This window comes from Dermacentor andersoni, chromosome 8 (genome assembly GCF_023375885.2).
Source record: "Dermacentor andersoni chromosome 8, qqDerAnde1_hic_scaffold, whole genome shotgun sequence".
NCBI classification, from domain to species: Eukaryota; Metazoa; Arthropoda; class Arachnida; order Ixodida; family Ixodidae; genus Dermacentor; species Dermacentor andersoni.
The window spans coordinates 103,864,409-103,884,127 of NC_092821.1; the positions used below are offsets into that span (position 1 = coordinate 103,864,409).

General features: G+C 46.8%; 1 long non-coding RNA gene across 1 annotated transcript; it reads left to right on the forward strand.

Annotated features, from left to right (window-relative positions):
* Window positions 1-232: 232 nt before the first annotated feature.
* LOC129384245 (uncharacterized) lies at window positions 233-13,929 on the forward strand. Its single transcript, XR_008611987.1, has 3 exons — window positions 233-256; window positions 4,303-4,376; window positions 13,834-13,929. It is a non-coding gene; the product is annotated as an uncharacterized lncRNA (long non-coding RNA).
* The last annotated feature ends 5,790 nt before the right edge of the window (window positions 13,930-19,719 follow it).

Here is a 19,719-nt window from a genome sequence, read left to right on the forward strand (position 1 = left end):
ACTGTTCATTTCGAATACTCTTTACTGCTGTATGGATGTTAATAAACACCATTCCCACTTCGTAGCTCAGCTGCTGATGTTATCCAAAAGTCACATTTTCAAGGACTCCCTGCTCCTTCACCTCGCCAAGCACCGCCAGACTCAAAATAATATTTTATGGTTTTCTGCTGCTACATAGACTGTTGCCCAAATAGAACAAGTAAAATAACACTGTTTTTTTCCTTTATTTCAGCCGGAAAGAGGTGATGATAAAAATGTAAGTCAGGCAAAGACTCCCTGCAAAGATTATGATGTATATTTTATTACAGTATTGCGTAGACAGTGAGCATCAAATAACTGACATTTAATTCCTGTCTGCACGCTAGGGGAGATAGCTATGATAGATAGATAAAGCATGAATAGTTGTAGCGAGTTTGACATCACGTAAGCAACAAACAGAAGCCGTCAAGAACTAAAAGCAATATGTCAGCAGTAAATTCGATGGCTAGAGAGAACAGAGTATTTAGGTAATATGTGAGCAATCTCCCGACAAAATATAATAGATAAATAACCCATAGATCTATTAAAGACATAAACGTTCTGTGTACCAATTAATATAGGGATTTACAAGGACTTAACATCAGGAATTACAAGTAATAAAGAAGTCGATCTCAAAGCTGGACATGATTAGGAAAAATTATGTGCGCCTTAACAGGCAATGTCTAATGGCAGGTTAACATTGATGGCCCGAAAACCAAAAGAAAACGTTGCATGGTCTGGCCAGAGCACAACATTTCGCAACTAATAGTACACATCTTGCAACTGCCAACGTATTTACCTAGACAAAGCAGATCTGGATAACCATAATGTGAGCGAAATCTAGACATTAATAATAAGGTCGGGGCGCTTCCACAAAATGTATAATGCTATGAATGGCCGCTTATCAGTATTTTTAAGCGGAAACATTGTCACTGATATATTGAGTAAGAAATTCCTGCTGGCAAAGCATTTATCCTCCTAAAATAATTCAAAAAGTAGCCAACATGCGCAGATTGTAACGTTGAAAGGAACAGGAAACAGTGGACAGCACTTTAACCTAGAACGAAATAACCCGAAGACTGAGGAATGAACAGCGTGACCATATTTGGAGGAACCTTAAGCTTCGCCTTTAAGAGTGAACGATATAGCATTCAAAGATCCCTGACTGCTTTTCACGCTTCCCGGCAACTACAGCCTATGTACCCGCAATGTTTACCGGAAAACGCTGGTGGCGAATGCTATACGCACGAAGGCGAGCTTTTCGGTAGAAACGAGGCCTCTTGCGCGAGCTGATCTCCCGTTACTGTTTCACACACTCAATATTTCAGTCTTAGAAGATCTAACATAAAAGGTATGTGCTGCCGGTGTTTTTTACCTGACATTTGTTGGTGAATTGTGATTATCAACATTCCGAGGAATAATTTTGTAAAAAATGAAAGACAAGGTTTGAACAACTCAGGTGATGAAATAGTTATGTATGCGATCTTTGAAATAATTTTTGATCCAGAAACAGTCGACGCTGGACGTCTACGCCGGATTTTCTGCGACACCGGGCCCTTAACGCTCTCGCGTTAAAATAGTAGATACTAGTCATAAAAGCTCATGAATAAAAGAGCGTCAAACGACGAGCTTTTGTTAGAAAATGCATTTGCCTAATTTTTCTGTTTGTGTTGTGTAACATAATGCTGATTCATAAAAATTTTTCACCTACTCCTTTGTTTCGTACTATGAATATAGTACGAAAAACATTCATATTCCGTTGGGGCCACAATGGCATCTTGAGAAGTTTATCAATATGAACTGATACACAAATGCATTAAATTTAAATTCATCATGGGTATGGAGGAAGTAGACAGAGTCTTAGTATTTTCAGTAAACCTGAATTTACTGCGATTGGCTGTAAATTTCGTTATTTCGAATAATTTTCTCAGTAAGGAAATTGAAAGTAGATAACGAAGCTAAATAGTAAATACCTAGGCATCGCAATTTTCATTCAGCCGACTTCTACCCTTGGGCATGAAAATCTGAAACAGCACTTTTGCGCAGTCGATCTTTCACGTTATTGCGGGATATGAACGCTGTGTGCGTGCCTAATGATCAGATCAAAAGCGCTGAGCAATGTACAATTTGCAGCCCGAAAATTGCGACCTGCATCTGTGACCTGCAAGATACAACCTGCTACTGGGAGAAATCACTGGGAACCCCAAGGAACGATATTTACGCAGCATGCAAGCACTTTGCAGAACGTGGCAGCGCGTGTCACGTCGGGCTTTTAGTACTGCGAAATGCCTACGGATGTAAGCGGGCGAGCTTTATTGGACGCCGGGCGCGTCGGAGCGCGTTGGCCTCTTCCGCCAGTGCGTCGAACCATCGGTCTAACTATAGACGCTGCTGTTCTCGCCAACGTGACGTAACGTGTGCGCGCGTTCACGCTACGTCGAACTGTATTTCGGCCTTTAAAGAAAAATAAAACTTAATAGACCGTTTCTGAGGCTGGCACGGTCATTTACGACGAACTGCACCAACAGAAGCTCGAGCATTTCGCACAAACAGCGCACGCAGAACAGTATCTCAAAAACAAAGTTCCTATGTTTTGCTTTGCATTCCCACCATGCAGGATGCTGGAATGGCGTCTGCGCGTTCACCTAACGCAGCAAAGCCAAATCGTAGGCCATTGAAAAGCACAGCCTTCCGCTAGAGGGACCTAGAATTCATCTCGTCGCCCTTGACGCCGCCATTTTGCGAAACTCTTTTGTTTCATGCCCTCCCGAACCAACGAGAACCACGCGAGCAGCACGCAAGGCTCCCCACGTACGAACGCAAGAATCGGATGCTTGCGTACGTGGCGGCTGCGTACACATCACGTACCTATTTGTGTTGCGTTCTGCACATGCGCGCTTTGCCGGACGTAGCGATCATGCGTACGCCACGCTGTTGCGTACGCAACGTAGGCAGTACTAAAACTGTTTAATGTCCAATTGAAAGTGCGCCGAGCGGTCCTTCGAGATATGAACTGTTCGCGGGCAAGCGAGCGCGTTTTGATTTGGCCTTACCGAGGCGCCTCTAGAACGCAGGTGAGAGCTCGTGCGTTCAATGAACCCGCGGATAACACAGGCTTCCGTGAGCGAGAGCGAGGGGGAGGTGGCATCGCGGCGATGCCCTCTTTCCTCACGCAATGGAGTGGCAGCAGGTGTTCCATTTCGTCCACTCTGCTGCGTCGAGGCGCACTAGCGTCGCAGCGAATTGGGGTTTAGGTGCCTCTACGCAGCTAAACAGACTACAGGCGCAGGTTTCATGGCTCAATGGGCACCTTGACGCTTTCGCGTAAAAAGTAAATAATAAGGCAACGTTGGAAAGGCGGTAAAGGACAAAAGAATTCGCGCAGGCATCTAGATTTTCTGCACTGGTGAGCTTATGTAGGCTAACTAATCACAAATGATGCCGGATATGTCAACATATGTTTACAATATTAATGGTTTATAGGAAATATTGCAGCCATATAAAGATATGAGTGTCAGGTACCGGTATCCTTTGACGAAATATTGAAAAACCACAGCACGGTGCCCGTATACACATATGCCGAAAAAATAGATGTTCGGACTATGGGCTAGGGAAGTGCAGAAAAGTGCAATTAGGAAAATAACGAGAAATTTTACGAGTAATACTGTGACAGTGTAAAATTACAATAGAGTAGCAAAAAGGAAAGTGGGCTGAATGGGAAGGAAACGCTGGTATTCAGTTTTTTTTTTTTTATTGAGTAGGACAGGCCATGTATTACTAGAGTACGGTTACCGCTCACAGTAAAATATTAGGTACCAATGGACAGAAAATTTCGCTGAGCATTGCGGAGGATTAGGCGGTGTGATGATTTTCGGAGTACTGAGTGGAATCATTCCACCTAAAACAGGAGCAACCGCACATCATAGGCAGAAGCGTACCACCTGCAGTGAGCACGAATCTCATTGTCACATATTGTTAGGCAAAATTATTGGTGTTACAATATCTAACGAGTCATTGCTCAAATGCACTCTCCTCGGCCACCGCCTATTCTCGCTTACGTATTGCGACAAAGGGCATACGTAGCGTGTTCCTCTATCTTATGCTTCAATCTTGGCATTGGTACTGTTGCCCCGATGCCGTCTCCCCATATTAGAGGGAGAGGGCATCAAACGGCATCAAATGACGACAAAATTAATTGAGATGCGTGAGGTATTCTAAAATTTTGTACATCTCTGGACTGTATTTACTGATGTTTTGAACATGTCTAGATTTTTGTATTTTCAGAGAGGAAGTCGTACAATTTGAAGCGGTTACCGAGGATGCTGAGACAAGAGTTCAACTCAAGAACATAATAGAAGGTACAGGTTGCTTATTCCATTCATTATTCTTATCTCCAGACAACATGAATTCTAGTTCAAAGGAGTCTTGATATCTGACATGACTGCGACAATTTTAATGTGCGTCCGTTTTCAAATGAAGTTTTTCCTAATATTCCGCAAAAAAAATAAACTTCCTTCCAAAACTAATGAAATCCGTACATACATAGTGGACAAATGAAAGCATTGGTATATTCTTTTTCTCGATATCTATCAGTTTATTCTATAAGGTAGGAATTTTACAGCGATATCTGCTAAGAACTCACTGCCATGGTTGTTTCATTGTCCACCGCCGACTGTTGCTGGATGAATCTCAAAAGAAATTTACTGAAGCTTACGGCCTAAAGATTGGCAGTCCAGAATTCTACGTCTCAGCCATGGACGCTGTTGCTGCTAGGGCAGTGGAAAGCACTGATACTAAAGACGGCGATCACACCAGCAGCTGCTATGACTGACTAAAGCCCGTTTAATATTTGCGTAGTGGAAAGTGCTTTCATTATCACCTACTTCGCCTTCTAGCACGTCGCCTACCTTGTTCCGGAGGTTGTTGTAAAGTAGGTTTGCTTCTTCGACATTTAATCACAATTACTGAGCGCGTCTGCGTTGTATTCATTAGCTTTCTTGTTGCGCATGTCCTCTCATGTTCACTGGATGGCACTAACGTCATCTAGCGCCGGTCCTGTCGTTTGTGATCTTCGGCTCTTCTAATGCCACAAAAACATGCCGCCAATGACACCTCTGAGTGCTCTCTAACCTCTCGCTTCCCCAACCCCCTTCCCTGCCCCCCTTCATTTTTTTTTTTTTGTTTTCTTGCTCTTTATCCCCCCTTTTTATTTTTTTCCCTCTTGGTGTCACCCCCCCCCCCCCGTTTTTTTTCTAACCTTTTCTTTCTTTTCTTTCTCCCGGCTTCCCACTCTCCCACTCTTGTCCCCTTGTCTTGTAAACGACGCTCACACACGTCAGGCGACAGCGCTCATTACCTCTGATGTCTCTTCCTTTATAACCAAACGCCACCGACGACAAACGCATTTGAGGTCACTGCACTAACCCTTTAAAAGTAACATTCCGAGGATGACGAGGCCACCTTTGACGCAGATAGGTCCTCCTATCGAAACGTTGGCCAGCCTTTCTGAGGCACCTCATCCCTGTTTACAAACTTTATACTACCTGTGCACCCATTGCAAACCGTCCAACTTGCTGTAATAATATACGTTTGCGGCACGAAATGTGCACGCATCGACGTTGCTAGGTGCGCATGTGACATCGTGTGTCTGCTCGCTCTGTAGGACGTGTATATAGAGCATTTTCCTCAGAGTGCGAGTTGGCATTGGGGTGTTTCAGTGGTACACTAAATGGCTTCCACGCAGCGGGTCAGGGTTAAGTCCCGGCGGGCATTCGGTATCTTTTTTTTTCTCATTCCCTGCGATAGCTGCTATTAACACCGTATTCTGGCGGCGGCTGCCGTGCTGGTCACTGACACTATCGCCAACCGGAACGGCTACTGGAATGAGTCCATAACAGCTTACACTGTAAAATATATAAATCAATTCTATTAGAGAGTATTGCAGCCAGCACGGTGAAGTGCGCGAGAGGAAGATGTGGTACGCTAAATTCCTGTTTGGCTGAGATTAGCCCATTTTTGTGATCTTGTACTAAGGCCCCTGCAGATGCTGCTTGTATGAACTCTCCGTAGCTTTTGCTGGAGTTGCCGGTTACTCGTCTTTACCCTCTTGGAGCTCCAGAGCCGTACGTTACCATTTGCATCCTCAATGAGCGACGACGCTGGCCATTCGCAAGCCGCTCCTGCACCACAGGCTGCCGTATTACGTGGTGAGGACTTTCAGCGCGACCTTGCGATCTTCAGTGGCGCCGAGGACCACAATGTGGAAAACTAGTTTGAAAAGAATGTACGCATTGGCGTGTATAACAAGTGCGATTGCCTCTTGATGCCGACCAACGCCATTTTTTTATCGAATTGGTGTGGCCACTCTGTGGTTCAGGAACCACGTGGGCGACTTAATTGCCTAAGCAGCCTTCACTTCACTATTTGGGCGTCCCTCTTTGCACAAGCTTCAAGCTGAAGACCGTTTGCGTGGCTAAGCTCAGCAAAGCGGTAAAACGTTCCCGTGCTACACTGAGGTCGCCATCGGCCTGCGTAAGCAGGTCGGATGCGTTCATGACCAAAGGTGACAAGGTTAGGCATATTATGAAAGGAATAGATGATGTTCCCTTCCATATGCTCGTGGCCAAGAACTCTGCGAGGGTTGTCAAAGTAATAGAACTTTATAAATATTTTCATTAATTAAGCAAACAACGTCTTTCAACCCATCGAACCACTTTGCATACGCGGACCTCTCGGTCTTGGAGCTCGGAAGCATTGGCGCTGATCCTTCCGGCCTGCTGCCGCTGATTCATCAATATATTTGGGAAGTGCCTCTACATCTTATCTCGTGGCGTGTGTTACTAAGCTTCCTTCCGCACTAGACTGCCGCTTTGTTGTGTGAACCCCTGCGGAAGTTGCTGAAGTGCTCCCACCTCCTTCTCAACCGCCGCCTTGGACTGCACGCCTGAGTTATGATGAATATCTCACCTGACCTTGTGATCGGCAGATGCCTACTGCCTCCAGCCAGAACACCAGCTTCTACTCGTGGCCTTCCGTTGACGCCTTCCGGACATTATACTTAACCGCTAACGATGCAAGACGACCTCAGCTCTTCCATCGCAAACTTGGAAAAAAAGGCGAACTAGGAGACCAACTCATCCAGCGCATTGATTTGTATTTCGTGCAGGCCTCAAGATGAGTTAAACTCCTGTCTTGATCTGAGCTTCTTCCAGATGTCTCGCTTTATTTTTGCTCATTTTCTATAGAATCAGCAGCAAAATATGCCGTTGAAGAGTGAAGTTGCAAGCATAAGCGCCTTCTGCCCAGTGAAGCCCACGTTACTCAGAGTATAAACATCCATTTATCTTAGTAAAATCCACTTTCCTAACCAATTTTTTGCATGGTCTTGACTGATATGATCATCACAAGGATGTGCACGCAAAAAAAGATATTTCGTCTTTTCGACAAGTTTTCCGTCATTTTTTATCGTACTTCAACGGCTAACCCTTGACGTTCTCCCTATGATCATTCTGTGTGTTTGGATGTTGTATTCCGGCACATATGGCGCGCTTCTGTCTCTGTCACGCACTTAATTTGCTGTGGTGCGCCAAATATCATCTACATTCGCCGATAAACTTTTCGGACACGTATTTGTGTCTCCCTGCCAGCCTGCTGCCTGCTCACTGTCGGTCTCTTTCTTCCTGCTGCCGCTTCCTTAACCCCATGCTTCACCGTTGCAGCTCTGTCCAGTAGGAAAACTGAGCTACAGTTCCAGACACAAGATCTGCACTGTTGAAGTTTACGATACCTCATCTTTTTCCTCCTTACAAGGTTGTATTGCTTGCAGAAGGCGTCGGCGACAAACGTTCTTGTCGACACTGCGACTGCCGTTTCTGTGACCAGCAAGGACTTCTGCTGCGAGCTCAAGAAAGGGACGATTCCTGTTCCTGGTTTTTCCCATCAAGCCTTCTGCCACATGTCCCGCTAGTGTTTACGCTACGGCGTGCATCGCTTGACACATTGTGGACTGGGATGTCATTTCCTTGCATCATGTGTGGGCATTTATCGTGCACTTCTTCCTCCTCAGCCTTCTGGTGCAGCGTTGCGCGATGTCATCAAGGAGGAGCTCGCGTCCACGACTTGCTCTGCGCATGTTGACCCTCCTGCTCCTCGCCCCCTGCCAACACACGCCCAGGTTGCTACCGCGCCTCCAACCGGCATCCGTTCAACACTGACTCTACCCACACATGCGTAGGCTGGTGTCGATCCTCCGGCCAATGTCCCCTCAATACCCATTCAGCCTTCATCGTCTCAACTGACCGCACTATCCCTTAGCCTATCTAGCGGGCCCTACTAGCCGCCTTGGCGGCCCTCTCGTCCTATGTGCTATTACTGTGGTTATCGCGGCCACATATCACGTTTTTTGCCGCAAGCGCCAACAAGATGAACGTCGCGGGTACGACATGTGTGAACGCGATGCATATTCTGGTGGTGCCACTTCTCAAAACCTGCGTTACGCGTCCCCTCCGCGCCGTTCCACATCTCTGCCCGCAACAACCGAGACACGGAATGGTTACCGCAGCACCAGACGCCGCTCACCTTCGCCCTTCCGCCGTTCCTCTTCAACGCTCCGGCCTGCCGCGCTCACCTCTGACCGTCGCCCGGAAAACTAAGTAACGCAGTTTTCGGAGCAAAAACTGCATTTACCGACCGGACTACAATTCCTTCAGCGCACTCCTTTAATATGATTTCTCTGTTCCTTAAGGGTGCGCAAGTTCAAGCTTTAGTGGACACTGGTGCCACTTTATCTGCTATGCATGCTGATTTGTGTCAGGTTCTCACGAAAGTTACAATACCTTACGATGGACCAGTGCTGGTTGCAGCTCAAGGGTACTCTATCCGCCCTTCCGCGTTTTGCACTGCGCGTGTAATGATCGACGGCATTATTCAACACATATAGTTTGCTGTACTGTAGTCATGCTCCCACCAGCTCATTTTAGGATGGGATTTCATTGCCTCTGTTTCTGCTGCTATCTGTTGTGGGCAACGTCTCGTACATATGACCGACACCGATTACTCGCTTGACGATGAAAAGTACAGGGCACTTCGTCTCCTCGTTGCAGAAGTAACCGTGCTACCTCCAGGCTGTCAGCAAATTCTGACCATCACGTCCGACGTCATCGACCGTGGAGAGGCGTTAGTGTTACGTTCTTCGCGTTGGTTCGCAAAGGGGATAGCCATTGTATCAGGCATAGTTTGATTTGACCATGGGTCTGCGCTTCTCGCCGCAACGAACACAACACCCGAGATAATTCTCCTTCCAAAAGGCGCCACTTTGGCTTGCGTTGTTGATTCCGAGCCTCTCTGTGTCGTTCCTCTCAAGGTGACTCCCCCTTGAAATCTCTTACGCTGGACATTCTCCCTCTACCTGCGCTCTTGCAGCCGTAATCATCCCGACCTGACACCGTCCAAGACGCAACAGTTACTTAGTTTGTTGAGTCATGAAACTTCATTCGACGCCCATTCTTCGACATTGGGTCAGACTTCCGTCACAACGCATCGCATTCAGACAGACGGCAGATTTATCGTACGTCACCGGCCGTATCGGGTGTCTCTAGCCGAGCGCAAAATTATTGAGAAAAACGTCGCCGACATGCTGCAACTTGAGATAATCCGCCCCTCTGCTAGCCCTTGGTCGTCTTCCATCGTTTTGGCCCGAAAGAAATATGGCTCCGTGCGATTTTGTGTCGATGACCGAGCGCTCAACAAGATTACGCGCAAGGATGCATACCCTATGCCTCGTATTGACGATGCCCTCGATTCTCTGTAAGGTGCCGAGTACTTCGCCAGCCTGGATCTGCATTCGGGTTACTGGCAAATTCCGATGCACGAAGACGACAAAGAAAAGACAGCGTTTGCAAGCCCAGATGGCCTTTACGAGTTCAACGTCATACCCTTCGGCCTCTGCAATGCTGCCGCAACTTTTGAGCGCATGATTGACACTGTTCTGCGCGGCCTGAAGTGTAAAACATGCTTGTGCTATCTGGCCGATATTGCTATTTTCTCATCGACATTTGCCCAGCACCTGCAACATCTCGACGAGGTTCTCACATGCCTCGCTAACGCTGGTCTTCAGCTCAACACCAAAAAGTGCCGTTTTGCAAGCAAGACGATCAAAGTATCAGGTCACATTGTGAGCGAGGATAGTATTCGACCTGATTTTGACAAAATTTTGGCGGTGCTTTGCTTTCCCCGACCGGAAAAGACCAAAGAACTGCGCAGTTTTCTTGGCATCGCTTTCTATTTTTGCAGATTCATACGCTACTTCGCCTCTATAGCTGCACCTTTACGCAACCTACTTGGTTCTCGTGCTCCCTTCGTGTGGTCACCGGAATGTGAATCTGCCTTTGACCAGCTGAAGGGCGCCCTCACATCTGAACTTGTCCTGTGTCATTTTGATGAGACTGCACCCACCATCTTGCACACGGACGCTAGCGGCCATGGCATTGGTGATGTTGTACTCCAGCGCGACACCTCTTTGCGTGAGAGTCATTGAATATGCAAGCCGCGCACTCACACCTGCCGAGAAGAACTATACCATCACCGAGCAGGAATGCCCGGCTGTCGTTTGGTCCGTCCAGAAGTTTCGCCCTTATCTCCACGGCTGCCATTTCACCATCGTTACGGACCATCACGCCTTATGTTCGCTCTCCACACTCAAGAACTTGTCAGGACGTCTTGGTCACTGGATTCTTTGTCTGCAAAAATATGACTTTGAGATCACGTACAAGTCTGGTCAGAAGCACCAAGACGCAGACGCTCTTTCTCACTGCCCGCTTGCTGGTAGTCGATGGGTAGTTACAGCCGTCGACCACCTTACGCGCTATGCCGGAACAGCTTGTGTCAGTTCTGCATCTGCTTCCGAAGTTGCTACCTTCATTCTTCAAGCAATATTCTTGCGTCACGACGCCCCTCGTGTCCTTCTAAGCGCTCGTGGAAAGAAATTTCTTTCAGAACTGGTTGGCGAAGTGCCCAGAGTCTCTGGCACCACTCACAAAACTACTTCAGGTTACCATTCTCAGAACAACAGCCTGACTGAGTGGTTTCATAGTACGCTCTGTGACATGATAGCCGCCTATATTCAACCAGGTCAAAGAAATTCGGACGCAATTTCGCCATTCGTCACCTTCGCGTATAACACCACCGTTCAACGCACAACCGGTTACTCCCCATTCTACCTTGTTTATGGCCGTTCGCACAGTTCCTTTCTCGACGTTTCTTTCTTTTCTGCCCCTGTTAGTCCATCTCCATCTTCCTACGAAGAATATGTTTCCCGCCTTGACCATTGTCGCCGGCGTGCCTGCTTCAACACCGAAGCCAGACAACAGGATCGCAAGGAACGTTATGACGCATCTCATCACGTGGTTTTCTACCAGCCCGGCGACGAAGTGCTGCTGTGGACACCAGTTCACACTTCTGGGTTGTGTGAGAAGTTTCAGTCCCGCTTTATTGGCCCATACACGGTCCTGGAATTGACTTCTCCCGTTAATTATCGTGTGACCCCTCTTGTTCCCTCAACTGACCGCCGTTGCCGCTCTACCGAAGTGGTCCACGTTTCTCGTATTAAGCCCTTCACGCGGCGCTCCCTGTACCTTTAAGCTGCGGCCAGGATGGCCGCTCTCGCAGGGGGTAAATTAGAGTGGGCGTCTATTGCGCACTTCTTCATCATCTGTATAGTATCATCATCATGTGTGTGCCCTTCTTCTTCATCGTGCGGGTTGGCGCATCATCATAGTAGACTGTGCCAAGGGACCTTCGCCGCACCTCTCAGGCTCAATAAAGGTCGGTCCTTGCTGTGGCGTCACACATGCTGTAGTCGAGTACCATCGTGCGCAACTTGCTTTGTCCCCGCTGAGTGTAATACCAATGTCGACCTCCATGGCCAGACTCCACAAGTCTGCACTGCTGGCGTCGTCACCTCCCCTTTCTTCCCCGCCTTGCGATTCTCTCCAACTCAAGTGCCCCGTCTTACACCGTCTAAGGATTGTATGCGACACCGGATTATTCTACTCCCGTTTGCCGTCATCACTCTCACCGATTGTTCCGGTACAATTTATGTGTGCAGTCGATTCCTCTGTCCTTTTCCTCTGGTAGAACATCAAGGAGTGGTGAGTCTCGCTACTTTCGATGCTTTGGTTTGTCTTTAGATATTTTTATGCAAACACCCCCCGGCACGCGCAGGCCTCGGCGAGCCCCAACCCACGGACCAGTCCGGTTTCTACTTTTGGTGTCCCCATCGCCGTTTTGTTCCTAGAGGCTCCGCCAAAAATGCGAAATAATGACATGTTTTTTTCAATTAGTGGAAAACACGATTGAATAAGTGTAATTACGTCTAGCCGCCAACTTGCGACGCTAAATTGACACCTAACGCGCCCCGCGACTTCTGCCGGCATGCCTAGGGACAAACAGATGCAACACGCGCCAAAGAACTCCTCCGAAGTGCCTAGGCAAAGTCATATATTCAAGGAGCAAAAGTCCCCACATTTCTTCTCTCGCACCCACTCTTACTCGCGCATGCACACAAACGTGTTGCGTCTCCGCAAGCGCCACGCCCCACTGAACCTAATTGTACATACGCGGCCAGGAGGGGTAAGAACTGTCTCACGTGTAACGAGCAGCGGCCGCAAGCGAGGAAAGCGTTCGCTTGCTCCTTCTCCTGGGCGTGTACTTTCCGAACTACAAAAAATTACCCCGCAAACGGACTTCAGCCTTCAGCAAACTTCAGCAAGCTAGAGTGGGTGTCACTCTCCGTCAGCAAGCTTGTAGAGCTGGCCGCTACGTAACGATGTAATTAAACGTCTTTGTTCATGGTCACATCGCCGCCGTGTCCTCTGCCCGAGCCCGTTAGGAGTCGTGAGCCGTTGCAAAGAGGAGTCAGCAGCACGTTCAGAACACTTGGGTCCTCGGCGTTATAACGTGTATCAAATACGCGTAAGAGATATATTAGACAGTAGGCGCATGCAATGTTATAAAACATCTTACAGTTCTAGCTGTTCCAAGAGAACATTATGACAGAAAAAAGTTGGCAAAGCAAATGTAATGTTTTAGAGATATGTCTGGTATATTTTTACTGTATAATCTGTTATACGTTATATTGCTGTTACTACGCTATCTTACGCGCAAGCGCTACTGGCCAGCTGGTGAAATCAGTGGTGTCGGTCTGAAGCTGCGAAGCAAGCGAACGGCGAAAGCGCCTGGACGTGAAGAGAATCGCGCGTCGGGGAAAGTGCGCAGAAGCGCGCTGAGCGAGGTGCAGACTAACGCCACCTCGAGGAATGTGTAGGTAACATTGAGGGAAGGAGGCGAAGCATCGTGGAGGAGAAAGGTAGGCGGAGGCGCGCTGGGTTGAGCTGCTCTGGCTGTTGCTACACGTTTTCGTTGCAGTGCGCACGTAGCGGGTTCGTCTCGTGATAACATCGCCCTTGCGCGCCGTACGCTTTCTGTGCGAGCGAACGCGTGTGACGGTGACCCGATGGTGACGGCTCAACCTCGCCTGCGCCAAGCTAGGAAGCGGGCCGTACTTATTCGCGCACATGTCACCAGGGAAGGGAGGGGGCGTGGTACTTCAGCCGCTCGTGGGCTTCATCTTGACAGTGACCTTTCTTCTTTCTCTGCAATGTTTCTGCAAAGAAACCTATCGTAAGATTCTACCAGTACCTTCCGGACTTGAAACAGTCAGACCAGTTTTTTTTTTCCTTTTGCCAAAGTATCTGGTTTTATAACCGTGCCAAACACCTAATAAAAACAGGAAATACCTAACAGGCGTTTTCTTTCCAGTTACGCCTACGAATGATCCACCAAGGCACTTTCCTCAGACTTACACGGTTCTGCAAGTTGAACCTGATTGCTTGCTTTTGTCATCCGGCGTTACAAGCGAGCGTAAGTTTCTTGTCACGTTCACGTCTTCCAGATGATTCAAAATAGTGTTATGAGTTGGTCTTTTGATGGCGTTTTTCTTCTACTACATTAATATATTGTTATTTGGGCACCTGAACTGTTTCATTAAAGGCGAAGTGGAACTGCTTAAAGAGGTCTGATAGTATGCACGAACATACTATGTGTTTTCTTTCAGCGAGGTGAACACCGTAACCGATTACAGAATTTTTGTTCACTTGTACAAATGAAGTTCTGTAGAAATCGATTTATCATTCGCTGTCTGTCCTATTTTATTGAAGGCTGATTTCATAGCTTGAGAAGGCAGAAGAACGCATATTTGAAACGTATAACGGTTTTTGTATCTTTCAGTTCGGAACGCTTCTCAGACATGGCCCAGAATTGTTGTAGTACAAAGAAATCACACGAAAACTGCAGTCCGCGCTTTGAGAAATAAACTTCAGCCATAATTACATTAAACGCTTGGTTAAAATGTAAATACGATGAAGTATCGGAGCCTATGACATGCTTCTTCGACCAATTTGGCGCAGTTTTAAAAATTGCATTCGGTATTATCCGAAGTTTATTGTGACATCCAGCCTTAACGAAGTCAGCCAAAGACCAATGAGCGAAAACACAATTGAAAAGAAGTTTATGAAATCTTTTTCGACGATTCTACATCAGGAAACTGACGTTCGGTGATGCACGCATATCTATCGAGTTAGTATGATCAAGGTAGAAAGATATTCCAAGCATGAATTGTCATAAAATTTACAACAGTCACACTTGTTCTTTTCTGTATCTGCGTCCGTTTTCTAGCGTCACATTACTCGTGTATTTCAGTCACTCAGAGCTTCAAAGGCTGTAGCGGGTTTCGCACACGTGTAGTCTTGCCTGAACAGTACGCTTGGAGTTTTCGACACGCGCACCTGAGGAATCGAGCTGCCTGTGACGTAAGATGCTTTCATAGGAGCTGCATCGTGCGATTTTTATGCGAAAATAATTGAAGCAAATTAATGAAATTTCACCATTTCTCGAAGCACGAAGAATAGCTACGTCTGTGTTGGCTTCAAAGCATAGCCCTAGCAGGGGTTTTGAAATTTTCATTTTCATTCGTACTGCGCAATGATATTTCAAAAAACATACTTATTTATACACCTAATAAAGAGAGAAAATGCTGCTACGACTGATGTTTCGAGCTCTGAGAGCTGTGTGCTCTTGTTGCTCTATTCTTGAACATGTATTCCTTAACTAACAGTGTACAGAAAAAATCAGTAATCGTTTTTGATGTGCGAAACCAGAGAAACCGGCTGCCTACTTCTTTACTGCAAGGATAATAATTATTGAATGTTGAAAAATGTAGAATACGGTGAAATTTGCGTGATTTAATGTTGAAGGCTACATGACAAAATGTCAGCTTAATTGACATGACGGAATAGAGCAGCAGATCCTTCAAGGAAAGCGTCTGATGTCCTTAAAGTCTCATAAAGGCTCTAGCAGAAACAGTGTCCATGTAAATTTTAGTCGCGTCGTCACGACGCAAATCGAGCATAATATTGAATCGAGAGCCACTTTCGGAGCAGCTGCTAAAAGCAGCGTAGGCCTACTCCCTTCGGGACGTGCAAGAGAATTGTCTGCGGACCTGTTAAATAAAGTGCGCTCTTTGTAGGTAATGTACACTGAGATTTCATCCAAACGCAAACAATAAATGTTTACTGCACTACTTCTTATTTTGCCATAAATTAACCTGCGGTTTCTTATTGTCGGGCATTTGTGACATTGCGAATGCCGATTGCAATCACCCGTTGTGCCTGTGGTACAATTACTTGTTGTCCCTTTCTAAACCTTAGTTTCACCGTATATAATGCATCACTTTGAGCTGTACATTTTTGTATAAATTTGATGGATCTAGCATATCTTACGGGTCTTATTTGCACAGCTGCACGATGGTGAGGGACCATCCTAAATGAAAATAAGCTAATAAAGAACTGAACAAAGAAGGTTACAAATCGATAAGTATTGCGGAGCAACGATAATTTGATCGAATAAAAAAAAAATCGAGTGTAAAGACTAAAGGAAAGATAAGGCCGTTAGAAAATTCTTGGTAACTGCATGTATACCGGCACCAGGCTAGACTCCATATTGGTGCGGTAGTAACGAATTGCTCATTCAGCGAAAAAGGTGTCATCTGTAGCAGGCAAGCGGCATGTAAATTCGCATCGGATGCGACGGGCAGAACGGAAGATGGCATCGCTGCGTTGTCATTGCTCTCGCTGTCGCAGACCTGTGCTATCCGCGCCTCCCTTGTCTGTGCATGCTCTCGCCTGCGTTCTAACTTTGACTCGGTAATCGCTATAAAGAAATTAATATATAAAAAAGAATAAATTTGATAGGAAGAACAGTGGCGGTAGTGAGTTTTGAACCTACTACCATGTGATCGGGAGCCGAGTATCTCACCCTCCGGGTTAAACATGCACCTCGTAGAAAGCAGGCGTGTGCCCTCGGCTTTATGACATCATGCTGCTTCGACCGGACTTTCCATCGCCAAGCCCGGTGTGACGAAAGCTGTGACGTCAAAATCACTGCGGCTCATTGGAGTGCGTCCCAATGAGATTATATGGCAGTCGGGCAAGGTAGCGCGATGTCATGTATCAATTCGCGCCGGCCTTGTGATACCTAGGAGACGTTGACCAAGCGTCTCAACGCGCTCGCTTGCCCGCGAGAAGTTCATAAGTGGAAGCACCGCTTTGCGGCGTTCAAATGGACAGTAATTATTTCACATTCACAACTCAGAAGAATTTCTTAGGAGTCTTCGCATTTTCTTCCGCATTTGCCTTGTTTATTTCAGCAAAATAATTGTTATTTTTTCGAAAATCAGTGAACGATAGTGACGAATGTAACCGAAACTTGGATGGATTGGTATTAAAAAAGTTATGAAAGTTTGGCTACAATTTTGTATCTTCGACATCGTTTTCACTGGAAGAAAGGAATATGCATCGTTGTTTTCAGATTACAAAGTGCTGTGGTGTGCTCTAGAAATAAACGTTTAACTTTGCATAGTAAATAAGCGCGGGAAAAATACATCAGTCATTTAAGTGTACGAAATTAGCATTGTTCACATGTATTTAATTGATACATCAGTGATCCCCAGAAATGCTAAGTAAACGTGATCAATCTTTCTTCGCTAAAGCTATCTGAAATGCGCCTTGTGGGCAGACTATATTAGGCTTTTATTCCAATAAAACAACGCAGCTTGTGCGAGCAGTGCGCATTTGTGTTCAAAATATTTTGACCTTCCATAGTCGTCTAATCAGTTCCGATATATGACGTCGCAGAGGAACAATTGGCCTCTAAAAAAAGATAAACCACTAAACTGACTTTTTGATGACGTTGTGACAAATAGAATGCAGCTTTTCTCAAGACGATCTTCTTTTGCCGACGTTGTACCGTCTCTGAGCAATCTTTTTAAAGCGAAACTTTCTTTGCCTCTTCTTTGAAATTTCCTACTGCTGTCGATGCGGCCTCCGCTGCTGGTTACTGCTGCTGTCTGGAACGCCGCGTCGATGGGTGTTTTGACAGCGTCATCATGCATAGAAGGGCGGCAAAGGAGTAAGGCGACGTCATAACTCGTTTGGTGTAAATTATACCGTATTAATACGTCGCTGAAACTTCCTCTAGAGCTCCCAGGTGTAACCAGAATACCCTCTAACCCACAGTAGCTATGCGTGAACCCGCCGCAGCATCCGTGCAGGAGCTCAAGCGTTTACTTTTGTACTCACGTGCAACATTCCCGAAATGTATGGGGAGAGTATGGTAGACAGGTGATAGGACGATGATGCTGAGAATGGACAGAGCCAACGCAGTCAGCAAACGAGAAAATATCAGCCTTGCCATTCTTCGTGCACGACAGCTCGCATGCAAGGGAGGAGTGCTAAATAGGGAAAAGGCGAAGTCAGAAAGCATGCCTCTTTGGGGTTCCTTCACTAAAGAAAACGCTACCACTAGACATTACAAAAGTGGTGGGCAAAGTGGATAAATATAAATTCAAGGTACTGTATGGTGAAATGCGGTATGTTTCTGATATTTCTAAAAAGTAAACAATGTGCAAACTTGAAATGAAATCAAGAGTTTCACGCAATCTCGTCTGGTGGCGAAATAACGGCACATTAGGAAGAAAGACAGAACGCCGACCAAAAGGGGGGGGGGGGGGGGGGACCCATTTTAGACGGCGTTCTGTTTTTCTTCCGATTATACTGTGCAAATATGTTTAGCGGAGAACTGACTCTGAGCGTGCAGCTGCAAGGGTTTGTATACATTGAGTGCAGCCGCGTCTAGACGACCGTACGCAAGCGACGGCCCGGCTAATCAACACTTCTGCGACTTTCACGGTGGGTTAATTGCAATGGCACTGCTGGATGTTGCGGTTTCGATCCCAACAAGTGGTGGGCCGCATTTCAACGGCTGCGAAATGCGGAAAGGCTTATGTACTTTACTTAGGTGAACGGTAAAGAAGTCCATGTAGTCATAATTATTCCGGACTGCCTCACTACGCCATGACTCATTCTCCGATTGTAGTTATGTCACGCAATACCCTATTAATTCATTAAAGTTTAGAACTTCCGCTACAATGTGATGTGAAGTGTCAGTCAATGACAATGCTAACCTTATGGAAGCTATGAACCATGTCGCACGTAAACGCCTCAAGCAAACACCTCATGCTGTGTGTTCTGTGGACTACGCCAAAAAACAGCGATGGTGCACGCAGGATAACATTCGCATCACCACTCGCGTTTTGCGCCAAGCGCTGAGAGAAACATTCGCTGTCGTCATTACCCGCCGCAGTGGCTTAGTGGCTCTAGTGTTGCGCTGCTAAGCACGACTTCGCCGGGTCACATCCCCGCCGCGGCGGCCGCATTTCGGTGGTGGCGAAATGGAAAAGCGTCCATATTCCTGGCATTGGGGGCACATTAGAAATACCCTCGTAGTCAAACTTATTCCGCAGGCCGCCACTCAAGCACGCCGGAGTCACTGGAGACGATTTGGACACCAGGGACAATCTGACCACTTTTAAGGATATCGTTAAGGCCTTTTACTTCAGTCGCCGAATCTTTCCCCCACGTCACCCCAAGTTCAGCCGGGCGTTGACTACCACCCTGCGTCTGCTACAAACAAACACGTTTCCTTCACCCGCCCGCATCCACCTTATATTGGCGGATGTTTACACTACCCCCGGCTGCAGGTGCTGTGACGCTCACCCGCCAACGCTTCCGCATATGCTGTGGGAGTGCCCAGCACATTACACACACATTAACACCACGACCCTCTTGTCGAGGTTGCGTGAGGCTCTGCGGAGCTCCGCCCTCGATGACCAAATCTGGACGACCCAGCACGCCCGTGAGGCGGTGGCGAGGCAAGACCGCGACGTCCCCTCTCGGGAGGCTTAGTCCCAGCCATCATACAGTTCTGGTTCTATAATAAAAGTTTACCCCCCCCTCCCCCACTACGGAATGCCTCATAATCAAATCGTGCTTTCGGCCCGTGAAACTCCAGAATTCAATACGCTGTCAACATCACCACATACTATGGTCAATATAGTGATTTGGCGGATCTGTATGATATTTATACTTATATTTGTATTATCTTTCATTTGGTCATGCTTTCAGAAAACCACACATGCCTGTTGTGGGGATTGTCAAGACGACAAGTAAATGCTGATACTGAATGTCTCAAGAGGCTACAGTCTGTGTGTACTCAAGACATGTATGACCTTACGGAATTTAATGGGCCATG